This window comes from Neophocaena asiaeorientalis, unplaced genomic scaffold, assembly GCF_003031525.2.
Source record: "Neophocaena asiaeorientalis asiaeorientalis breed wild unplaced genomic scaffold, Neophocaena_asiaeorientalis_V1.1 scaffold82, whole genome shotgun sequence".
NCBI classification, from domain to species: Eukaryota; Metazoa; Chordata; class Mammalia; order Artiodactyla; family Phocoenidae; genus Neophocaena; species Neophocaena asiaeorientalis.
Window position 1 is genome coordinate 2,258,987 of NW_020173068.1, and position 24,140 is coordinate 2,283,126.

Below are 24,140 nucleotides of genomic sequence, written 5' to 3' on the forward strand. Positions count from 1 at the left end.
ACGCTGACCCCTCCGTCCCATTGCCCTGATTTCTCTCCTTCCCAGCACTCAACTGCCTGCTGTATACTTGTGTTTGTTTATGTATATCTGTCTCCCTGCACTGGGCTCTAAGTGCCAAGAAGGCAGAAGCGGGCGGAATGCGCTGATGATGCTGGGTCCCCAGCGGTCTGCGTGAGCCTGGCTCAGAGAGACCCCTCCGTGACCGTGACCCTCACTCCATGACTGTGAGAGGGAGCCCGGCCCCTGACTTGCATGCACGGTGCTGTAAGGTCAGTCACCAGTACCACTCCCTGGGGGCAGAAGAGGACGCTGAGGCTGGCAGAGCCCCTGCCCTGCCTGGGTCACGCTGTGGGCAGTGGAGGCCTGGGGACTGGGCTGTGCCTCTCCTGGCAGCTCAGGCCATGAGTCCCAGCACAGGAAAGGTCAGGGAGCAGACAGGCAGAGTCTCAAGTGAGCACCTGCAGCCCAGGTGTGTGTGGGCAGGGGGACAGGCGGCCTCTCAGGGTCCCCACTGCCCGTTCGGGGAAAGGGCCTCGGGCAACAGCGTCCGGGACATACCAGCGCCCCAGCTCCTCCCAGGTCCTGGGCATCCGTGCAGCCTCCTTTCAGGGCCAGTGGGCACGGTGAATGGGCTGTGGGGCCTGTCGGGGCGATTAGGGAGCACAAAGCTGAAGGGTTGGCAGCTCAGGATGTGGCTGGGGAAGCTTCTCTGGGCAAACACATAATAAAGGCCCTGCCTGCCCCTCTCACTCTGCCAGGTGCCAGATTATGTAATTTGTTGATGCTGCAGGTGGCACCCACCCAACCCTCTGAGAAGTCTGCCTACACGCAGGAGATGGGTCTCACCACCCCTGCCCGCCCAACACACATGTACATGTTTGCACATGCATGCATGCACACACACACACACACACACACCACTGTCCAGAGGGAAGCAGGGACTGGCTTTGGCGTCAGTCACCCCAGAAGTTTCTCTCTCTTTTTTTAAAATGCAATCTGTCTTTTCCTTTCTTTCTTTCTTTTTCTTTCTTTCTTTTTTTTTTTTTTTTTGCGGTACGCGGGCCTCTCACTGTTGTGGCCTCTTCCGTTGCGGAGCACAGCCTCTGGACACGCAGGCTAAGTGGCCATGGCTCACGGGCCCAGCCGCTCCGCGGCATGTGGGATATTCCCGGACCGGGGCACGAACCCGTGTCCCCTGCATCAGCAGGCAGACTCTCAACCACTGTGCCACCAGGGAAGCCCCCTTCTTTCTTTCTTTTATAAAGCTGTTATTTATTTATTTATTTTTGGCTGCGTTGGGTCTTCATTGCTGTGCACGGACTTTCTCTAGTTGTGGCGAGTAGGGGCTACTCTTCATTGCAGTGCACAGGCTTCTCATTGCGGTGGCTTCTCTTGCTGCAGAGCACGGGCCCTCAAGCGCGCGGGCTTCAGCTGTGGCTCGCGGGCTCTAGAGCACAGGCTCAGTAGTTGTGGTGCACGGGCTTAGTTGCTCCGCGGCATGTGGAATCTTCCCAGACCAGGGTTCGAACCCGTGTCCCTTACGTTGTCAGGCGGATTCCCAACCACCATGCCACCAGGGAAGTCCACTCCAGAAGTCTTTATTGAGCACCTACTATGTCGCAGGCACCCTTCTAGGTGCTGGGAATACAGCAGTGAAGGAACAGACAAGCCGACTGCCCTGGGGAAGTGGCATTCTTGTAGGACAGGAGGGCAAAATACACAACAGATGGATGGCAGGTGACATGGTGAGATGCGCTCAGGACAAAGACAAGACAAAGCCAGCAAGGAGGAGGATGACAGGAGGGGAGAGAGGGCGCTGGGAGCTGGCACAGGGGTGGGGAGGGCATTTCCAGAGAGCAACAAGTACAAAGCCCTGAGAGGGGCACAGCCCTGATGTGTGTCCTCAAAACAGCACAGAGGCTGGTGGGGCTGGAGCAGCATGGGTGAGGCCAGGAGGAGAGAAGACGGGCAGGGAGGGGACAGCGGCAGACCCAGGGCCTGTGTGCCACGGTAGGACTTGAGTTGGCACACAGGGTTTCTGAGGGTGAGCCGGGCTGAAGGCACACAGTTTCCTATCTACGAGCAGAGCTGGTGGCCTCTCACCACTTGAGGCTGTGGCAGGGGCTGGAGGGGACGTCCGAAGTCCCCGGGCTGCTTCTCCACACCTGCCCCCTCCCCCGAGATTTGCCCACGCTTTATTCTGAGCTCCCCCAGGGGCTCCAGGAGCAAGAGGAACTGGGCAGGAGGGGACAAGAGCCCTGCCCCCAGTGGCCCAGGCTGGACAGGCCAGGCAGGGCTGTGGCTGCTGAGACGAGAAAGAAGCGCCGGGTACCGCCTGGTGGGCAAAGGTCTGAGCCCTAAGAAAACTTGCCAAGCAACCCCTATCCGTTCTCCTCCAACTTTTAACTCCAACTCCAACTTTGCACCAACAGAAAAGTTAAGAGACATGCAATGAACACCCATATACCCTTCAGCTAGACTCACCAATTGTTAGTATTTGTCACAATGCACTCCCTCTTTCTCTCTCTCTCCCCTTCCCATCCTTCCCTCTCTTCCTCCTTCCCTTCCTTCTCTCTCTCCCTGGAAGGACAGAGTGAGAGAGAGAGGGAAGGGGGGAGAGAGAGAGAGAGAGAGAGAGAGAGAGAGGGAGAGTATGGAGGTATAAAGGTAGAGCTATCATACTTCAGCACGTACCCATGTATCGCCCAGAAACAAGGGCATTCCTCTCTACAACAAAAACACCAAACACCAAAATAACCAATATGTTTCAAATTGTTACAATACATTGTTGCAATAAAATCAGCATATAGTCTATCATCTTATAGCCCATATTCTGAATTCCCCAAATGTCTTGATAATGTCCTTTATAGCTGTTTTATTCGGACTTTATTTCAATCTCAGAGTCCATCAAGTTTAGGAACATCACTTGCTTTAGTGGCTGACCTAGAATGAACCGTGTACACTGCGCCACCCACACCACCTATTTTTCCTTTTATGACATCGACAGATTTAAAGAGACAGCCCCGTTGTCATGTTGAATGTCCCTCCATTTGGGCGAATCTGATTGTTTCCTCGTGATTAGATTAGATTTGGGTGGAACATTTTGGGCAATAACACTACAGAGATGAGGTCGTGTCCTCCCCAGCGCATTATATAAGGAGGGAGTCATGCAAGCTTGTCCTGTCATCAGTGATGCTAAATGTGATCATTTGATTAAAGTGGTTCCAGCAGATCTCTCCATTGTAAACTTAATCTTTCCTTTTGTAAACAATTCATCTGTTTAATGAATGATGATATTTGAGACTGTGTGAGTATACTGTGCAAATTTTCCCCAAATTTTCACACAGTGATTTGAGCAGCTATTGATACCTTGCCTGAATCAATTATTGCATTGGTGGCTGCAATATGGGAATTTTCCTAATTCTATTACCCTTTCTACATTCTTCTGTAAAGAAAATTTTCCTCTCCCTCCCCTCCCTTTTTTGGTAAGATTACCACACACTTATGGATTCTTTTATTATTATTACTATTCAATGTATTAAAAAGCCATTATCATCGTTCATTTTGATGTTCAAATTGTTCCAAGTTTGACCTGTGGGGGTCCCTTCAAGCTGACTCTTATGTCTCCCAACTTTTTAAAAGAACAATTTTATTGAGGCATAGTTGACATATTTAAGGTGTGCAACTTAATAATTGTTTATGTGAATACATCCGGGAAACCATGTCCGTATTCAAGATAGTGAACACATCCATCACTCCCAAAAACCTCCTGGTGGCGTTCCCATCCTCATTTCATAGTCCTCCCTCCAGCCCTTCACCATCCCCAGGCAACCACTGACCTGCTTTCAGTTACTATTGATTAGTTTGCATTTTCTGGAGCTTTATATATGAGAACTAAAACATTGCCTGCCATTTCAGTAAACAAAAGATGTTGTAGCCATCACGCCATCACATTACAGCTGCCCAGACGGTGAGCCCTGAGGGAACTCAGGATAGAGACAAACGGGGGCTGCCGACTGCCAAGCCCATCTAGCAGTCAGCCACTGCAGCCACCCTCACGTGCACCCTGAGGTGAGAAAACACAGGAGGAATGATTTCAGCGAGCCCAGCCTCTTGCATCTTCCCATACATAGAAAATCACTAAATTCCTTAACTTGAGATGTCTGGTTTTCTTTTATTAACAGTAATCCTTTGATGTTCTGACTACCTGGTCTTTTGCTGTAAAAACTTCTGTATATCTGGCTTACCCCCCTTGCCTCTTCGGAACAGTTTTCTCAGCATTATCTGAGATGCTGTGTCCTGGGTTTAAGTTCTCAGAAAGTCCGCCGAATAAAACATAACTCTCAACTTTCAGGTTGTGCATTTTTTTTCAGTTGACAGTATATACAGAATCACTTTTTTGTATTTTTTTTTTTTAATGTCTGGTTGCTTTTAAGTCTAGTTCCTTTCACTCAGCATGGTACTTTGAGATTCATCCATGTTATTGTGTGTATTGAGTTCATTCCTTTCTGTTGCTGAGTAGCACTCCATTGTATGGATATATCACAATTTGCTTATCTGTATGTTGATAAGTTGATGAACATTTGGGTTGTTTCCAGTTTGTGACTATTAAAAATAAAGCTTCTATGAGCATTCATGTAAGTCTTTGTATGGACACATATATTTTTTCTTTTTATAAATACATATCAGTACCACTACTCTTTTTTAAAATTTTAATTAATTAATTAATTAATTAATTAATGGCTGCGTTGTGTCCTCTTTGCTGCATGTGGGCTTTCTCTAGTTGCGGCAAGCGGGGGCCACTCTTCTTTGTGGTGCACGGGCTTCTCACTGTGGTGGCTTCTCTTGTTGCAGAGCACGGGCTCTAGGCATGCGGGCTTTAGTAGTTGTGGCTCGCATGGTCTAGAGTGCAGGCTCAGTAGTTGTGGTGCGTGGGCTTACTTGTTCCGTGGCATGTGGGATCTTCCCAGACCAGGGTTCGAACCCCTGTCCCTTACATTGGCAGGCGGATTCTTAACCACTGAGCCACCAGGAAAGTCCCTATTTATTTTTCTTTTGGGTAAGTGCCTAGGAGTAGAATAGCTTGATCATATGGGAGTTATACGTTTAAGTTTTAAGAAACTATCAAAGTGTTTTCAGTGAGGTGATACCATTTTCCATTCCTTCCAGCAGTGTATAGGAGTTCCCGTTCCTCCACATACCTACCAAGATTGCCATGGTCAGTTTTTTAAATTTTAGCCATTACATTAGGTGTGTAGTGATTATCTCATTGGGGTTTAATTTAATTTTTAAATTAATGACAAGTGATCTTGAGCATCTTTTCATGTACTATTTGCCATTTGTTTATTTTCTCTTGTTACATGTCTTTTCAAATCTCTTGTCAAATTTTTATTGGATTGTTGGTTTTCTTATTGTTCAGTTTTGAGAGTTCTTTAAATATTCCAGATACAAGTCTTTTTTATTAAATATATGCTTTGTAAAGTTTTTTTCCCAGTCTGTGTCTTGTCTTCTCATTCTCTTAAGTGACGAAGTGCAGAAGTTTTATATTTTGATGTAGTTCAAACCATTCATTTGTTCTTTTATGGATTGTGCTATTGGTGGCATATTTAAGAGCTACTTGCCTAGCTAACACAAAGATTTTCCTATGTTTTCTTCCAGAAGTTTTATTGTTTCACATTTTACACTTAAGTCTATGATCCATTTCTTTCTTTTTTTTGGTCGCACTGCATGGCATGTGGGATCATAGTTCCTCGACCAGGGATTGAACCCGTGCCCCCTGCAGTGGAAGTGTGGATTCTTAACCACTGGACCACCAGGGAAGTCCCTCTGTGGTCCACTTTGAGTTAAATTTTGTACACTGTTTGAGGCAAAAATTGAATTTTTAAAAAATGTTTATCCAGTTGTTCCAGTACCATTTGTTAAAAATGCTATTCTTTTTCCATGGAATTGCCTTCATAACTTTGTCAAAAATCAGTTGGCCAAATACATGTGGGTCTATTTTTGGACTCTATTCTGTTATATTGATATACACATCTCTCTTTATGCCAATACCATACTGTTCTGATTACTGTAGCTTCATAATAATTCTTGAAATCAGATAATGTTAGCCTTCTAACTTAGTTCTTTTTAAAATCTGTTTTGACCATTTTAGGTCCTTTATATTTCCATATGAACTTTAAAATCAGCGTATCCATTTCTACAGAAAATCCTGCTGAGATTTCGATTGGAATTGCATTGAATCTATAAATCAATTTGGGGAAAATTACCATCTTAATATTGAGTTCTCTGACCCATGAACAAATACAGCTGAGTCTCTTTATTCCCAGTAGCTATTGTCTATACAATCACCATGAACACCGAATTGGTGAATACTGAGCCATCGCTCCTAGGGAAAATACAGGGTTAGTTTCCTGTGAACCTCTAATCACAGTTTTGTCAACTGATCAATAAGTAAACTTGTTTTATGTGTGTTTCTGTTTAAAGGTATCTTTTGTCATATCTACTGCTGATTTATTAACATTGAATTCACAGGCAACAGCATTATAACTCAGGCCTGAACAAAGTTTATCTAACACAGGAGTTTTTGTTAAGGCACCTCCCAGACTTCTTGCACAAAAGAGCACCAGAGAGCACTTCAGCACTATGCTTGGGGGTCATTTTAAAATCACCAACAAAAAGGACAATTGTGAAAAACATAGTGCCAAATAGACCAGGAAAAGGACACTTACTAAGAGTCTGAAACAAGAAGACAGAGAGTCGGGGACCTCCCTGGTGGCGCAGTGGTTAAGAATCTGCCCGCCAGTGCAGGGGACACAGGTTCGAGCCCTGGTCCGGGAAGATCCCACATGCCGCGGAGCTACTATACCTGTGCGCCACAACTACTGAGCCTGCACTCTAGAGCCCATGCGCTGCAACTACTGAAGCCCGTGCGCCTAGAGCCTGTACTCTGCAACAAGAGAAGCCACCGCCCGGAGAAGCCCTCGCCCCGCCACGCCGAGTCGCCCCCACTTTCCGCAACTAGAGAAAGCCCGTGCAGCAACGAAGACACAACACAGCCAATAAATAAATAAATTTATTTAAAAAAAAAAAAGAAGACAAGAGTGTCACCTTATTGACCTCAGCTGGGAACATGCGCGTTGTGCTGCCCTGGGTAGCCTGTGAATCTGTGGCAGCACTGCCATGACTGACTTGGGGTCTCAAATGAACTTTAGGGAGTAAGTGAATTCGCGAATGCGGAATCTACAAATGAGAATCGACTTTTTATATCTCTCCATTTGTAGGTTTTCTTTAATTTCTCTCAGCAGTGTTTTATAGTTTTCACTGTAAAAGTCTTTCATATGTTTTATCCCTAAGTAGTTCATATTTTTTGATGATATTGTAAATGGCATTATTTTTTCTAATTCAATTCCCGATTTTTCATTGCTGGCATAGGGAAATACAATTGATTGTTGTATATTGATCTTGTATCCTGGAACCTTGCTAAACTCAATTAATTCTAGCAGCTTCTTTTTAGTTTCTATTGGATTTTCTATATAAATGTCATGTGCTAATCAAGAGTTTTACTTCTTTCTAATCTCATGCTTTTTCTTTCTTTAGTTTTACTTCTTGCCTCTTTGCACTGGCTAGAAACTCCAGTATAGTGTTGAATGGTAAGAGTGGACATCCTTTCTTGTTCTGATCTTAGGGGGAAAGCATTCAGTCTTTTACCATTAAGTATGATGTTAGTGGTAGTTTTTTCATAAACGCCCAAGGAAGGACAAACTTGGAAGGGGTTTAGACCTTGTTGGAAAAGGTGTAGTTCAGCCGCCAGATAGCAGAGAAATTTGATGATTTAGCCAGGCTGGAGCTGGTCTGGAATTCCTGAGCAAGCAATAGGCAACCCTCCAGTGTATACATGTGGGCACAGAAGGCCTTTAGCCAACAGTGTCTCGGACACTGGGAGAACAGGCATGTGCGGGGCAGGTGGACTTCAGGCTAACTGGACCACACGCAGGTTTGCGGAGGGGACACTACTGGGTCTGTGAGACGCTCCAGGCCATAGGCAACTGCATGCAGGCCACGAAGGGGCTGCGGTTTCAAGAGGGCTCTGGAAAGGTTATCACTGGGCCAAGGCTGCGAAGTTGCAGACGGATCGCATTCTGTTGCCCATGGCTAGGGGTGGAATCTACCGCAGACCTCCCGCCCCGAGCCGGAAATTGCAGGAAGCCTTTTCCTTCTGCCATGTCCTTCCAGAGTCTCCTACTGAGAGTTTAGATTCATGTTCACTTTAAAGAAGAAATGCATAAAGGAATTCTGTTGCTAATCATACAGCACACACTGAAGGAGCATTTAGAACTGAGAGGCAATAATTAAAGCCTGACATAGGTGGGCAGAGCTCATTGTTTTAACCACCCTCCAAAGCTGGCTGGGGAGGGTATGTGAGGGTCTGAAGAAAGGGTGGGGCAGAGAGAAAGTGTCAAAGAAACTGCCCTGGGAAGTGAGTCTGGGGCCCTGAGAACAGAGAACTGGCTGGCCTCTGAGGTGAAGGCAACTGGCTCAGCTCCGCAGGCATCCACGGCTGACCATCTTTTGTTCCCAGATTACTGTCCATCTGATGACTTGAGAAAACAAAGGACGGCTTTTCTGTGCTGGAATTGGGTGACCTCGTCCCCCAGGGTCCTGTCCACAGGCCTGGCTGCCTTTCCAGAACTATGGGACACAGACATGGACAGGCTGCATCCCACCAGAGACTGGGACCAGCCCCAAGTCTCTTAGCCCCTTAGATCCACCTTGCCTGGACCAAAGTTCTCAGGATATGTCCTCTGTGTGCCCCTCGCCTGACCACCCACCTCTGCCTAGCCGCCTTCAGGACTGTCAGCTTGGTGCACAGTTGGGGGCACAGGAACATCCCTGTGATGAGGGAATCAGGTCTAGATGTATTTCATCTATGAATCTGCAGCGCCCAGCACAGTGGGTGCTCAGTGAATGCTCAAGGCGGCAGGAAGAAAGCGAAGTAGGTGTCAAGGAGCTCCATGAGTCCATTGAAGAGATCACAGTGCTTCTATTCAGTGTTCAAAACACTTTGTATTAGTTCATTGAACTCTCAGAATAATCTTGTGATGGTGTTTATCATCTTCTCCAACTTAGAGGTGAAGACAACGAAGCCCAGAGAGGTTAAATAAGTTGCCAAGGATCACACAGGAAGTGGCAGACCTGGGACTCTGACCAGACACTGTAGTTCAGATCCCACTCTCTTAATTGCCACAAAATACTGCCTCTTCACCCATCTCTTCTCTATCCTCAGCCCTAGAAGAGTGCTGACACATAGAGGCACTCGATACATATGTATTAACTAAATACCCAGCATCGGGTGTTTCCCCTGCTCGCACCACACAGGTGGCCACTGTCCCAGCTCTGAATAAGGCGCCCTGGATCTCTTCTGGCTAATTTGGTTATTTCCTTCCTTTTTGAGCCCAGGTTTGTAGCGCTGTTATTAATAATGGTAGTACCTCACCTTTATTAGAAGGAGCCATAGGCACACTCGCAACTTGCCTACCCAATACCCAGTCTCCCCTCAACCTTAGTGACAGATCCACTGCCCCCCTGTGTCCCAGCCTCCTTGGCAGCAGATGTGACCCAGTGCTAAGGTCTAGCCAGTGAGAGGTAAGTGGAAGAGTGGTGTGGGACTTCAGCGAAGTTTCCATAAAAGGAGAGGCAAGCTCTCTTCCTCCCTCCCTCCCTCTTTGCTATCACCTGGGATAAGGAGAAAATGCCTGAAACTCCAGCCGGCTTCCTGGACCGGGAGGCAACCTTAAAGGTGGAAGCCACTTGCTGAAGATGTTGGAGCAGGAAGCCAGAAGGAGACCCCTGATGACTCCATGTAATCAGCACCAGAGCCCTGGATTGCCACCTCACACTTCTTGTATGTGAGAGAGAAACTAACTTCCCTTTTGTGTCTCCTGTTTAGGCAGCCATACCAAATCCCCACAGACACAGGTGCCGTTATTATCTCCATTTTACATCTGAGGAAACTGAGTCCTTAAAGAGGTAGAGCCAGTTGGTGTGAACCAGGCAGTCTCACGGCGGGGCGTGTGTGCGGCCCCACTAACTACAGGAGCCTCCCAGCAGACAGCGGCTGGGCTCTGCCAGCGTGGGAACCAGGAATGCGAGGGCTTTGGCAGTGGCCTTGGTCTGCTGGCTGGGGGAACTGCTCTCTGTGTTCTCACCACATTCGAGTTGTCTGAGCTGGGGCCCTACAGCACTTTGGCAGGGGACCCAGACCACGGTTATTAAATTCCTCATATTTTGATCTGCCCTCAAGGAACCAGTTGACCCAACAGAAGCAATTATTGGAGGCTTTTGCCAGAGGGAAGTGATTCCAGCCCCATGTGAAACATGATGGACGGCTGAAGTCCCCTGACAGGGAATTAGGATCCGAGAGCCGCAAAGATGATCTGTTTAGCATCTCTCAAAGTGGGCCTCCAAGCATTTTCCCAGAACACTACTGTCAGGAGATGTTAATAGGCCTTCAATGTGGAAGCACTGATGATCCAAGAAGCTTGAGAAATAGAACCTCTCATAACCTTTACTGTACGTTGGGACATGGAGGGGAGCTTTCCTTAACAGTATTTGAACCCTGAGCCTCCCACCCTTTTTGTGAGGAGCACCTTAAAGGATGTCTTTCCTCTGTAAAAAGGATAATCAATATCATTTATGGCTAGTTTACTGCCTGTGAGGCACAATGCCGTGGAATATACATGCACTATCATTAATACTCAGAAGAATCCACGAAGTGGGGTAATGGTATTACTGCCATCTCACAGGTGAGGAAACAGGCTCAGAGAGTCACAGGTCATGGTCACAGGGCTGTCAACATAAAGCGGTAATCCCAGCCTCTGTCTGGCCCTGAGCCCACCATCCGACCCAGAGACGAGAGACCTTGCCACAACCCGCGGCTGGTTGGAGGCAGTGCTGGATCTGGATTCAGGCTTCTTGATTCCTGTTCCAATTGTTTTTTCATACTTTTCTGCTTCTAAATTTATGAACATATGTCAGGTGGTGGGTGATGTCCATCTCCCTGCGTTGTCCTTCCCTCCTCCACACCCAGAGCTGCGGCCGAAAGACCAGCTAGAGATGAAGCAGAGCCTCTGGGCCTGTTTCTCCCCCATCACCCTACATGACCTCTTATTCACCCCTGTGGACGTGACACATGACCCAGGGCCACATCCCTGAGCTGGACCCATCAGTTCCGGGCCATGCTGTCTACCACAGGCCCAGCTGTAGACTGCTCTGGATGTGTGGCTTTTACATTTTGAAACGGTTGACGAAAAATAATATTTTGTGATACTGTGGTGCCAGTCATATGAGATCCAAACTTCAGTGTCCACAACTAAAGTCTGATGGTCTCACAGCCACACTCACCTGCTTGCATACTGTGCGTGGCTGCTCGTGTGGGAAAACGGCGGAGCTGGGCGGCGGCAACAGGGGCCCGGGGCCCGCGAAGCCCCGGGAATTAGGTTCTGAGAGCTAAAGTGCTTACTTTTTGGCCCTTGACAGAAAAAGTTGGTGGATCCCTGTTCCAGATGAAAGAAATTAAAGCCCAGTAGTATCATCATCCACATCTGGTGATTCCTTCTCAAGCAGGTGGTTTCATTCCACTTCTCAGGGTTGGCAGGAATGAAATGGACTGTGACTAAACCTCAGGAACGGAGAAGAGTTGCAGGCCAGGCCAAGAGGGTGGAACAGGCTTAGGAGCCCGGGGCTCATGTGATGGGGCTGCTCCTGCCCTGCAGGCCCCTGAGCAAGTTCCTTCCACGGGGCCATGTTCCTGCAGATACGATGTGCTCTCATCCATGTACTATGTAAACATGTAGTGAACGCCTACTATGGGCCATATCGGGCACTGTTTAAGGATGTGGAGATTATTTATATACATTCACAGACATGCTTGTGTATGTATTATATACATGTACGTAACATAAAACTTTCTGCTAGTGGTAACTGCCCTAAGGAAAAAGAAAGCATGTTAAAGAGATAGAGATGATGATGAGGTGTTTCTTTAAATAAGGGGGCCAGGAGAGCTCTCTCAAGTGCATGAGCAGAGACCTAAATGAAGCAATGAAGTAATGCCTTCCAGGCAGCAGGAACAGCAAGTGCAAAGGCCCTGCGATGGAAATGTCCTGTGTGTGCTTAAAGGACAGCAGTAAGGCTGAGATGGCTAGAGAGTAGAGCCTGAGGGGCACTAGTAGCAAGAGGGTCTGGGGAGTTAGAGGAGGAAGATGGAGAAGGGCCTATAGGCCAAGGAGAGGGTCTGGGTGATCTCCTAAGTGCAGTGGAGCCTCAGCGGGTTTGGGCCATGACCTGTTCTGATGATTTAAAAGGAAATCTGTGTGGAGGCTGGATTGAGGGGTGGGTCTCAATGCCATAGGCCCTCCTTTGGGTCCTCAGGGGGGATACGATGAGGCAAAGACCTCCTGGGAGGCGGGAAGATGCTGCAACTCTCCAAGTCGAAAGACTAACAAAGGCTGGGGTGCTGTGCCCACTGCAGTCTGTCAGGGCACTGCAGGCTGGGGGCCGCAGCACAGCCTGGAGAGGGCTGGGGGCCCGGGTCAGACAGCAGGTTGGAGCAAGCGCAGGTTGGATCAAGGCTCTGGCCTCACCTCGTCCAGCACGTTCCCACCACGCTCGCTCCACAGCCGGGGAACTTCCCTCTGTCTCAGGCCGGGCACACCATGGTGCACCTGTCTTCTCCGAGTCCTTCCTCCTCTGGATCTGGAGCTCCTGGCCCGCAGGGCCTACCTGGTTCACAAGCACCGAGTAGGTGGCTGGGAGCAGCTATCTACCCAATGACTGAGCCAGAGGCTGGAGTCAGAGGGACTTGTGGGAGCAGGGTGGGCGGGGACAGGCAGTGAGGGCCCGGATGTGTGACCTCTCCTTCCATGGGAGAAGAGCTCTCCAGATCCCTCCCTCCAGGGCCTGGGTGATGCACTCTCTCCTCGGCAGAGCCTCGAGAGACCCCGTGTCGCAGTGATGTGTCCCACGTTCCTCATCACCGTGCCCAAACCCGGCACACAGTGAGCCCCTCAAAGCCCCTCCATTTCTGATCCCGGCCCTAACTAACCCCACAGTGCCCAAGGCATGGGGAGAGAAGGAAATGCTCTCGAGTACCCACCACGTATGTGGCATGAAAACCTTCAGTCTTGCCAACCATCATATGAAGGGGATATTTACTATTTTGCAGATGAGAAAATCAAGTCAGAAAGGCGATCTGCCTCAAGGTCAAGGAGCCAAGAAAACAGCAGAGATAGCGTGCGTTCTCTGAACGCACGTTCAGAACGTTCTCTGCACCCCACGCCTGCTGGAGCAATGACTGGATCTGAATCTAAAGTAGCTATCTACTATTCTCCCTTACCCGCCATTAGCAGTATAGTGGTGAAGACATCTGTAACACCCACTAGGACGACCACAAAAGACAGTAACAAGTGTGGGCAAGGATGTGGAGAAAGTGAAACCCTAGCACGTGGCTGGTGGGAATGTAAAACGGTGCACCCTCCTTGGAAAACGATTTGGCAGGTTCTCAGAAATTATGCTTCTTTACCATATGATGTAGTCAGTCTACTGCCAAGTATGTATGTGCTGAAGACCATTAAAAACACAGGTCCACGTAAAAACCTGTATGTGAATCTTCATATTAGCATTATTTGTAACAGCCAAAAAAATGGAAAAAATCCAAATGTCTATCAACTGGTGAGTGGATACATAAAATGTGGTATTTCCATGCAATGGAATACTATTCAGCAATGAAAAGGAACGATGCACTGGTATGTGCTAAGGACGTGGATGAGCCTTGTAAACATTATGAAGTGAAAGAGGCCAGACACAAGAGGCCACACACTGTGTGATGCCATTTCTATGGAATGTCCAGAACAGGCAAATCCATAGACACAAAAGGCAGATTACTGGTTGCCTACGGCTGGGGGGTGGGGGGAGCGTGCTTGGGAGGGGATGATTGGGAGGGGATGACTGCGAATAGGCATGGGTTTCTTTTTTGAGGCGATAAAAATGTTCTGGAATTAGACAGTGGTGATGGTTGCACAACTCTGAATATGCTAAAAACCGCTGTCGTGTACACTTCAAAAGGGTGAATTACCTCAGCAGTTATTAGAAAAAAAAAAACGTACTTGTGGGTTGTTCTCCTGGCTCCAGGCTACTGCCCAGGCTAAGCACAGAAGTATCCTTTGCCAGAAGCTTCATCCCCAGCAGCCACTGGACACCAAAGCCCGGGCCTGGAATGCAGCCTGTTCACTTTCAGATTAGGCAGGGAGCCCCGTCTTATCTTCTCCTCTAAACCTACATTCCAAAGTCCTGACTCTGTCCTCCTGCAGCTCTGTTATTCCTGGGCTCACCAAGTCTCCTCCGGAAGAGCCCAGGTGGTGGGTCCCACGTCAAACACCAACCCTTTCCAGACTTTTAAGCTTTACTGAGGCGGTGCAGTGCCAGGAGTCAGGGTCTGGAGTTCAGCAGCCTCTGGGAGAATCCCAAACCTGTCTCTTTGGGAAAAGCAACTATGGAACCATTTGTTGAGATCCTACTAAGTGCTGGGCCCAATACTAGGTTTTTATGAGCCCTCAGCTGCTCTGAAGGTAGTTATCACCCACCACCACTGTACACGGGTACACGAGGAAAGGGACATGCAGCCAGGCTGAACCGCATGTCCCAGCCGGCACGTGGCATGTGGCTTTTCCTGGTGCACCAAGCACTCAACAGTCTGGATTTCTCTGGGCTTTAGTTTTCTCCTCAGCGAAGGGGCACACACACCTACCACACAGGCCAGCGAAGGTAACAGAAGCGCCTGACTTTTAATAAAAGCCAGTCCTCACTCCGTATGGAATGTGGTTTCTGCTGGCCAGGTGGAGGGAGATAGATGGGCTATGTGCTCTGCCCCGCGCCCCTCCCCCACCCCCCAGCCAATCACTGGTCCACGGACACGAGTGCTACCCCCTCACCTACAGAGCTGTTTCATCCAGCTCCTTTGAGAGCCTGGCTCCTAGCTGAGCTTTCCAAAAATGTCCCCTTCCCCTTGCTGCCATGGTTGGGAGACTCATCTCTACATTAAAAATCCCTGAGGGCAGAACTTGCAGAAGCACAGAGCTGGGGCTTGGAAGGGCCTTTGGATGTCTGGGGGGCTGGCAATGCTGGCTGGGCCCTGGGCCCCTGGGGAGAGCAGACCAGGCCTGGTGTGGCTTCCTGTCCCAGGTGTGGATGGGGAGGATGACCCAAGGCCACCAGGCATCTTCTCATCAAGCAGCCGAGTGTCCTCTTCTCCTGCCGCTCACGCAACCAGGACCCAAACAAGCTCCTCCAAACAGGAGGCGACAAAACCACAAAGCACTTCTTTTCAAATCACATATGGCTTCTTTGACCCCGTCAAATAACTTTATTCACACAAACGTCCCTTAATTTACAAAGCCTCAGTCATTCATACACATTAGGGGGATCCACAGTGTTCAAGGAACTTAAATATAATGTATCATACCAACCCAAGTAAACCAAGTACAAAAAATACTCATATATAAAGTTGTTCACACGTAGGTCCTAGATTACCAGCTTCTGTGCAAAAAAAGAAAATAAAGGAAATAGATTTATTAACTAGTCTTTGAAACTAACCTTGTGCCTGGGTTAAACCCTCCCTCACACCCAAGTCGGCCCCACGCGAATATGAACCATTGCAGCAACATTCTCCTGTTGATGGAAGAGGCGCCTGGCACACAAAACGATTTCTTTCAAATGTCCCTGAAGGAACTCCCTTCCTCCTGCGGCCTCTCAGGGAAAAAGACGTGGGGGCCTCCTTCCCATTGCCCCCAGTCTAAGGACTCCTGGAGCTGCTGGCAGTGGACTCATCCCTCGGCTATGGATGCTGACATCAGCCAACCTCACGGCACATCCTGCTCCCCCGCCTCCCAGGGCATCCCTCCAGACAGGAGCCCTGGCCATCTAAGCCTGGCAGGGCAGGACCAGAGACGGTCCGCACTGTCCCGAAGGCTGTGCCTCAGCCACAAGCCAGGGGCCTGGAGAGCGGAGCAGTGTAAGCTCAGCTCTTCTCAGGTTGCCAGGTCCTATGAGACTCCAGCAGCTGGGCCCCCAGACAGGCCCAGGACAGGGAAGGAACAAGAACCCGAGCCCCACTTGGAGGCAGAGCCACCAGTGCCCCCAAGATGGGCAGGGAGGGAGCGGCACACGAGGAGCAAAGGTGGGTGGTGCACTTGGTGGGTAGGGCTGGGAGCCCGGGCGGCGGAGCCAAGAGTTAGGGGTGGAGGCCCGACTCCTACCTCTCCAAGCTTCCTAAGGCTGAAACCCAGACATCCACCCAAGTAAGATCTGTCTTCTAAGAAGGTGAGCAGCCAACAGCAGGAAAAGAAAGAAGATTCCCACAATGCCCGCTCTTTTCCTTTTCTTAGAAAAAGACTCAAGCAAAAAAAAATTATCTTATTGCTCCAAACACTGGTTTTCTAGGAGACGCCTAAGTTAAGGAGCGAGATCCCGGAGGAAGAGAATGAGGGGCGGGGAATGAGGCTGTGAGGAAGGTGGTGAGTGGTCTTAGCACCGCAGGGTCGGGGGCAGAGGGGGTGCAGGGCCTGTGCCCCGGTCCCCTGCCTTCATTCGCTCTGGGGTCACCACTGGCAGTGCCATAAAGGAGCCAGGCGCCGTCCAGAGAGTCAAATCTCCACCCAGCATGGGGCACGTTTCTCCTCCAGCTGTAAACATGGTATTTCTTAAGTAAACATTTAATACACTCCCTCAGAAAGGCAGCCATGGGGGCACGAACCACATGTGGGTGAGAGGAAAGAATTCCATTCTCTTGTCCCAGTGCCTCTGGGATGAGAGGGTGCTAAGGCCTGCGACCTTAGTCCTGGGGCCCAGGAGGGGGTCAGATGGAGCTGGTCTCCAGGGAAGAGACTGCATCCTCCGGGCCGGAGGTAAGAGGCGGGATGTGCTGGGGAGGAGGTGGCCGAGAGTGCACCTGTCTGCAGCACAGCCCTGTCCTCAGCAGAAGCTGCTAGTGAGCGCCCTGTGGTGGCTGGGGGTCACGTGCCTGGCTGCAGCTCTTAGGAAGGGATGGGGCAAAGACCGGGGCGTCCATCCTCCCACGAGGCTATCTGTGGGCGGGGGGTGAGAGTTTGAGTGGCAGATGAACACCGAGAGGGAGAAAGAAGCCTTGTCCTGCCAACTGAGCCAGGCGGCCGGGCGGGGAGGGCAATGGAATAAGGCACTATGATCTGTCTTGCTGATTCTTCTCACTGAGGGGGAACGGAGCTCAGATCCATAGGGCTGAGGCCCAGATCCTCCCTCCAAAGGCTATCCTTTTCACAGATCCCAGGAGACAAGAATAACTGACTGCTATTTTAAGGGTTGGAAACTCCTAGAACTTGGACAGGACTAACAAATTGGTGGCGCTGAGATGATGCTCCCCAGGGCGGTTGCCAGGCCTGAGACCCAGGTGAAAGGCAGGAAGAGACGACAAGGCTGACTCCAGTGGGAAGAGGTGAACAGTGGCTAAGGGAGAGGACGGCTACCTGGGCCTAACCGGGGCTAGTCTGCCGACTGGGCAGAGCCAGCCTTGACTTCGGGCTGACTTCCACCCGGGTGCTGGGTGTCCAAGGTGGATGAAGTGGAGAACAGGGGAGGGAGAAGAGAGACAGGCACTTGGGGCTAACAAGGTGGGCCTCAGGAGCTAGGGAAGGAGGTCCTGCCACCAAGCAAGGACGGGCTGGGAGTCCCGCAAGACAAGGGTACGTGGAGGCTGCCCACCTCACCCGAAAGGTATGGCCACCTGTGACCTACAGCTCCAAGACCTTAGTCAGAGCTAAGAGACCTGGGGAGGGCAGAAGGGAAGGATAAGCAAAAGGTAAGTAACCTGTTAGGCTTGAACCCTCACTAGGACTTCAGAGTGTGGGCTGCGGCCAGGGACAGGTGAGCGTGCCGAGTCCGGGGACTGTTTTTCCCACGTGCTCATGGACAGACAGACAGCTGCCCCAGAGGGAAGGCGGGGAGGTGGGGCAGAGAAGGGGTGCACACTGCAGTTAGGGGATGTGCTCTCCCAGCTGCAGCTCAGAGTAGACTCTAGGTTGTCTGAGAAGTCAGAGGGAAGAGACAAGAGACAGGTGATGACAAAGAATTCCGGCTGAGGGAGAGGAGGGAAGGGCCTGGTCACCTCCTGCTGCCCTGCTGGATCCTGCTAAGCACAGCTAGCCATCTGCCCAGGAGGAGGAAGAGGACTTGAGAAAAGGCGGAAAGAATGTGAGCAAACATATTGCTGAGTTTGCAAGTCCGGGCTGATGCTGTGCTGGTCTCTCCTAAACTCCCAGGGCCGAAGGGCTGCGGCTCTGGGGGGAAGCCCTCCTTGGTCACATACCAACTTAAATGCCCTCCAACATCTCCCCTATCCATCCTATGCTGGTTTAGAGAAAACAAACAAAAACAACTAAACACAAAAGAATTCCTTTTCCCTTCCTCGCTTTGCTGTAATGGGGTGAGAAGCCAGGTGAGGGGCAACAGGGACAGCTCTCCTTCTCCTGGCAAGGGGAGAGGACACCCCGCTTCAGAAGCCCAGGAGTAGGGAGGTTGCAAGAGTCGTTGGAGAACAGAAGAAAGGCTACAGACAGACACTGGAGGTGGGGTCACGGGGTCACAGCCAACAAGCCCACAGGCACCTAATGGCCGTGGTCCACCCCATCAGCCAGGTCCATCCTTTCCCATCAGACATTTATACTGAGGGTAGCCCCTAACAGTAAGTCCCTGCAGTGAGGGAGATGATGCTCGGCACTGTCACCGTATGTGACACCATGGGGCCGGCACACAGGGCACACCCCTCACTGTGAGGAGATGACAGTGGCAGCCGGTTCAGGACACCCTGTTCCTATGGCAATGGTCACAACTGGGTCTTGGGGACTCAGGCGGTGTCTGACGACCTGGACATCTGGCGGGTGCATCTGGGAAGACGACGATGCAGGAGGCAGGAGGTGATGGGTGCTGAGCTCACAGGAGTGACAGATGCCCGCCGAAGACCCAGCTGTGTCCCAGGCAGAGGTTTGGCACAGTTTTCTCTGGGAATCATCCTCTGGGAGGAAGATCGCTAACAGAAAGGTAGGCTTGTAGAGCTGGGGTGGGCTGGCCGTTCAAACGCCAGGAAGTACGAGATGATCACCCTCTGTCCCTTCCCCCCTCAGAACTCCTGGTTTTAAAGGGCAGTAGAGGGAATGGATTCCCTCTGTAAGTTCTGGTGTGGCCCTGGGCTTCCAACTGCTTAAAGAGGACAAACCCAAAATACAGATCTTCTTTCTCGAGTTCTCCTGGCCAAGCCCTGGTCCTCCCTTCTTGGCCTCTGATCATCTCCAAGGCCCAAGGGCCGGCCAGGAGCAGGCCACCAGGGAGTCCAGCAGTTCCTGCACCTGGTGGGGAGGCAGCACAGAGGCCTCCTTCTGGCTTCATGTCCCCCATTCCAGGAGAAATCCCCAAATTCTCCATGGAGGGGCAGGCCTTCTCTGGGGAAGTGAGGTGTTATAAGCAGAACTAAGAGATGGGTAAAAGAAAGGAGACAGGAAAAATAAAGGACAAAAACAAAATAGCTCCCTAACCCCTTATAAAAATTAAAAATGAAATTTATACATATGCTTTGTCCATACTGAGTTTCTTTAAGGAAATTGATGCCTGTCCACAGCATAGCTTCCTGTTCTTCTGAAGTCTTAATCGTTTAAATTTTTTAAAAAGGGGGGGTAGGAAGACAAAAAAATAAAAAATAAAAAAAATTAAGCAAAACTAAAAGGAGGGGGAAAACCCAAACAAAAGCTTCACATTGCTGGAGATCCAGCTGTTGGGAGATCGCCAACCGGCCAAGCCACCGCCTGTACCCTCTGCCGTCCTCTGTGCGAGACATGATGAGACTGTGGGTCCCGAGGATCAACCTGAAAGACAGAAGGCAGGGAGAGTGGACGTGGGTCAGTGGGCATGGGGCACCTCCAAGCTCCAGCGCCCCCACTAGGTACCAGCACCCAACCCCGATGAACTCCGGAGCCGTGCTGTGCTGGGAGCCGGGGGAGCTGGGTTTTAAGTGCTCTCTATGGAACGAATCCAGCCTCACTACAACCACCACGCCATGGACACGTTATCCCCCTTTTCAGATAAACTGTGGTGCGGCTTAAGCACCACGTCCCAAGTCACGTCACTGGAGGGGCAGACTCCAGCTGGAAACCCAGGCACGCTGACCCCAGCTACAAATCTGAGCACAAACCCCACCCCTCTGTCCTGGCTTCCCCGCACTGCTAGGAGAAAGATGCCCCAGGACCCAAGCGTTCTGTCCCCGCAGCCTTGGCAGCCCGAGTTCCCTCACCCCCTCCCCCTCTGTGACCAATCATGCTGCACTGGAAGTTCACAGCAACCCTCTTACCCCATTGCAGAGACAAGAAAAGTGAGGCTCAGGCCTCTGAGAACCTGCACCAGGCTACCCACCCAGGTCACAGAGGGGCCAGAGTCCCACAGGCAGGGGTAGTGTTGGTCTCTGAGCCACCCGCTGGGCCCCAGGCTGCAGGACACTGCCGTGCTTAGGAAGGAGGCTGCAGCCAGAACTGTGGTCCAGTCCACAGTCTCTGCCACTGGACTGTGGGCAAATTTGAGTTCTCTGGTTCTTTGGTCTTGTCACCTGTACCACATCACAGGTTACTACAAGGACCAAATGAACTAATACATGGAAAACTTACAACAGTGCCTGGCTGTACTGTTATTAGCTATTATTTGGGAATGGCCTTGGTGCCAGGCCTCAGAACGAGACCAGGGACCAGCCTTTCAGGGACCTGTTCTAATGGAGACTTAGAATACAAGAACCCGCAGAGATTAGCCCTGGGCCAGCCCCCACCCTGCCCAGCCCAACTTTCCCAGTCTGAGCCTGATTAGAGCTAAGTATAGCCCTAATACTGGGCAGGCGGGCCACCCAGGGCAGCAGTGCTCCGTGGCGACCCATGGTCTCATCAGAGTTTCCAAGTGCCCACTCTCATCCTGAATGACTTAATCAGATAGTCTTACTCAGTGTGTGTGAAATCCCCCCACTGGCTTCAAGGCTCAGTAAGCTCGCTGCAGCCTGACAGGTATGCACCCCCCCCCAGCCCTGCGTCCTCCCCACCATTGCCTGTCGCCTGTACCGTCATATCACACTGGCCTGTCATCCTCAGGTCCCAGGGAGATGCCTGGCTAGTCCTCACGAGAGGCAGCAGGGTACTGCAATATTGGACAGTTTTACTTCTCCCGGTCAGCCTTCATTTCCTCCTCTGAGAAATGGGGGCTCGTTTTCAAGGTTTGAGTGGAATACCGACTGTGAAGTACCTGGCCCACGGCAGGACCCAACTCCTCGACATCCCATCCTCTCCCAGCCATTTGTCCCCAACCAGAAATTATGAATGTGTCAGGCTTAACAGGCCATGGTCCTCAGCCAGTGAACCATCCAAACTGCTTCCAGCCGGGCGAAGGTGCCACGGCAAGGACACGCACTCCACTGGAGGAGTATGACAAAGCCTTCTAGAAAGCAATTTGGCAACGTTTTCAGAGCTTCAAGTGTATTTAGACCCTATAATTACACTTCTGGAAATCTGGTCTAACTGATTATCCTAAATACGAAAAGGACTTTATGAATAAAGATGTCCACTGAAGTAGTATTTAAATTGACGTAATAATCGCAAATCCAAAAATGAGAGATTGAAGCAAATGACCCATCTACTCAATGATACATTACAGAGGAAATGAGAAAGCTGTGTGGCATTTTTTTTTTTTTTTTTTGCGGTATGCGGGCCTCTCACTGTTGCGGCCTCTCCCGTTGCGGAGTACAGGCTCCGGACGCGCAGGCTCAGCGGCCATGGCTCACGGGCCCAGTCGCTCCGCGGCATGTGGGATCTTCCTGGACCGGGGCACGAACCCGCGTCCCCTGCATCAGCAGGCAGACTCTCAACCACTGCGCCACCAGGGAAGCCCTGTGTGGCATTTTGAACAATAGTATGGCAGAAGCATTTCCATGGGTTAAGTGGAAAAAAGCAGGCTATAAAGTTCTGTGACATATGACCATATCTATGTAAAAAATAAAAACCTCCAAGTATAGGAAATCTGGCAAGAAAATACATCAAAATGTTATACTTGTCATGGGTGGATTTTCCTCTTCCTCCACTCTCCCTCTGTATTTTTAATACTGAGTACACATCATATTGTCACATTTCACTTTTTTTTTTTGCGGTACGCGGGCCTCTCACTGTTGTGGCCCCTCCCGTTGTGGAGCACAGGCTCCGGACGCGCAGGCTCAGCGGCCATGGCTCACGGGCCCAGCCGCTCTGCGGCATGTGGGATCTTCCAGGACTGGGGCACAAACCCGGGTCCCCTGCATCAGCAGGCGGACTCTCAACCACTGCGCCACCAGGGAAGCCCCACACTTCACTTTTTAATGGGAAAAAAAAGTGTACTTTAATGAATAAAGAAAGCTGGCAGCCCCATGAGAAAGGTCTCTGGAGTAGCGAGGGGTCCCAGAGACCAGACCCAGGCTCTTCTTTGGCCTCTTCCACACACAGTGGACATTGGAGAATCTTCCACACCTCTCAGACGAGAGGCTAGACTGTGTGATTCTTTTCTCCACTGCACAGGTGAGGGGTGACTCAGGGTCCATGTGTGGAATCAAGTGGGGATGGATGATAAAGGCATTGGAAAAGTATTTGACCAAAGTGTTTGATCTCAGGCCCAGCCTTTTATTCTACTGCTTGTTTCCCTGCCTGTTAATTCCCCTCAACAAACATCCACTGGTGGGTCTTATATGCCAGTTTTGACTTGGAAAAATACAATCATCGTGAGCACATCCTGTGATGGTCCAGCAGCCACCTCAAACTTAGCTTTATTCAGCAGGCCTAAGGGCCTTCTCCCTGTTGCTTTCAGGAGATGAAGTAGAGCAACCAGAAGACTGGGGGAGGGAGGGCTTGGGGGAACCTCACTATCTAAGATGCTAAGTCCTTGTGAGATACAAGAAAGGCCCGGGAAGTTGTATGGTCATGTGTGATTTGCTAAGATAATCTTTGGAACCAGTTATGACCTGTTTAACACTGCTTTCCTACCTCCCCTGGTTGGACCCAAGCTGAGGACAACCTCAAACGGATGACCATCACAGCAGGAAGGTGACGCACGGCAGCAGAAAAGCAGTGTCGACAGGGAGGCAGAAGTCTCTTTACATAATAAACTAGCAGAACAGACTGTGCCTGCAAAAGGTCACACCAAGCACCCAGCGCTGCGAGAGTGCCTGACACCAGCGTCATGACCACTCTAACCCTGACTCCCCTGCCAGGAAGCGGCTGACATTTCCCACAGGCTCCTCCACACTCCCTCCCTCCAGCTTTGGCACTGGCTCTGGCCCTCCTGGTAGGACGCCTCAGGATAGGTTTGCCTCCTTCTGCCCAGTGGGCAGGGACAAGAGAAATAGGGCTCCTTCTTCCACAGAGAGAACCCCGGCTTTGCATTCCTTTCCCGTCTTCCATTAGAGAAGGTGCACCTTCCCCCAGGGAGCCAATAGCTGCGACCTCCCTGGAAAGGGGGGGTGGGGCGGGCAGGGGGGGGCTTTCTACAGCCCCAGATAGGAAGGGCTCAGACCACGTGGTTCTGGGGTAAAGCAGCAGCAGGCCCTCCCAGGCATCTGCTGGAACAATGAATGGTTTAGGTCCCAGCCCAGTGGGCCCTTGCCCTTTGTCCTAGTAGATGCCACACCTCCACTCCGACTGCCTGGGCTGTGGCTCGACTGCCTGATTGCCGGCGTCAGCCAGGACTTGCCATGTCCCTTTCAGTTGGAAGGCTGACTTCTGACCACAGAGCCCTCCTAGAGGGCAAAGCCACCCCTCTGAGCACAATGAAAAACAGTGACGTGGTTAACCTGCCGGTGACGCCTATAGCGCACTCCCATCTCTCACCTGCCTGACAAGCTCATCCAGCGAGGAGTTAACAAGTGAACAGGCCCAGAGATGGAGACACCTCGCCCACACCAGAGCAGCAGGACTGGCACTCAGCCCCATCTTCCCCGGTCTCACTGCCCACAGCCTTTCTACTACGAGCCTCCATTTAGTGCTTCCAGAGCCGGCTCCGCCGTGGTTCTAACA

General features: G+C 50.7%; 1 protein-coding gene across 1 annotated transcript in view; it reads right to left on the reverse strand.

The window, feature by feature from the left end:
• Positions 1-15,392: 15,392 nt before the first annotated feature.
• The window catches only part of STK35 (serine/threonine kinase 35), a 45,461-nt gene continuing 36,713 nt past the window's right edge, over positions 15,393-24,140 (reverse strand). The window contains exon 4 of the mRNA XM_024742944.1: positions 15,393-19,940. The gene's annotated coding sequence lies outside the window, so the exon portion shown is untranslated. The remainder of the gene's footprint in view (positions 19,941-24,140) is intronic.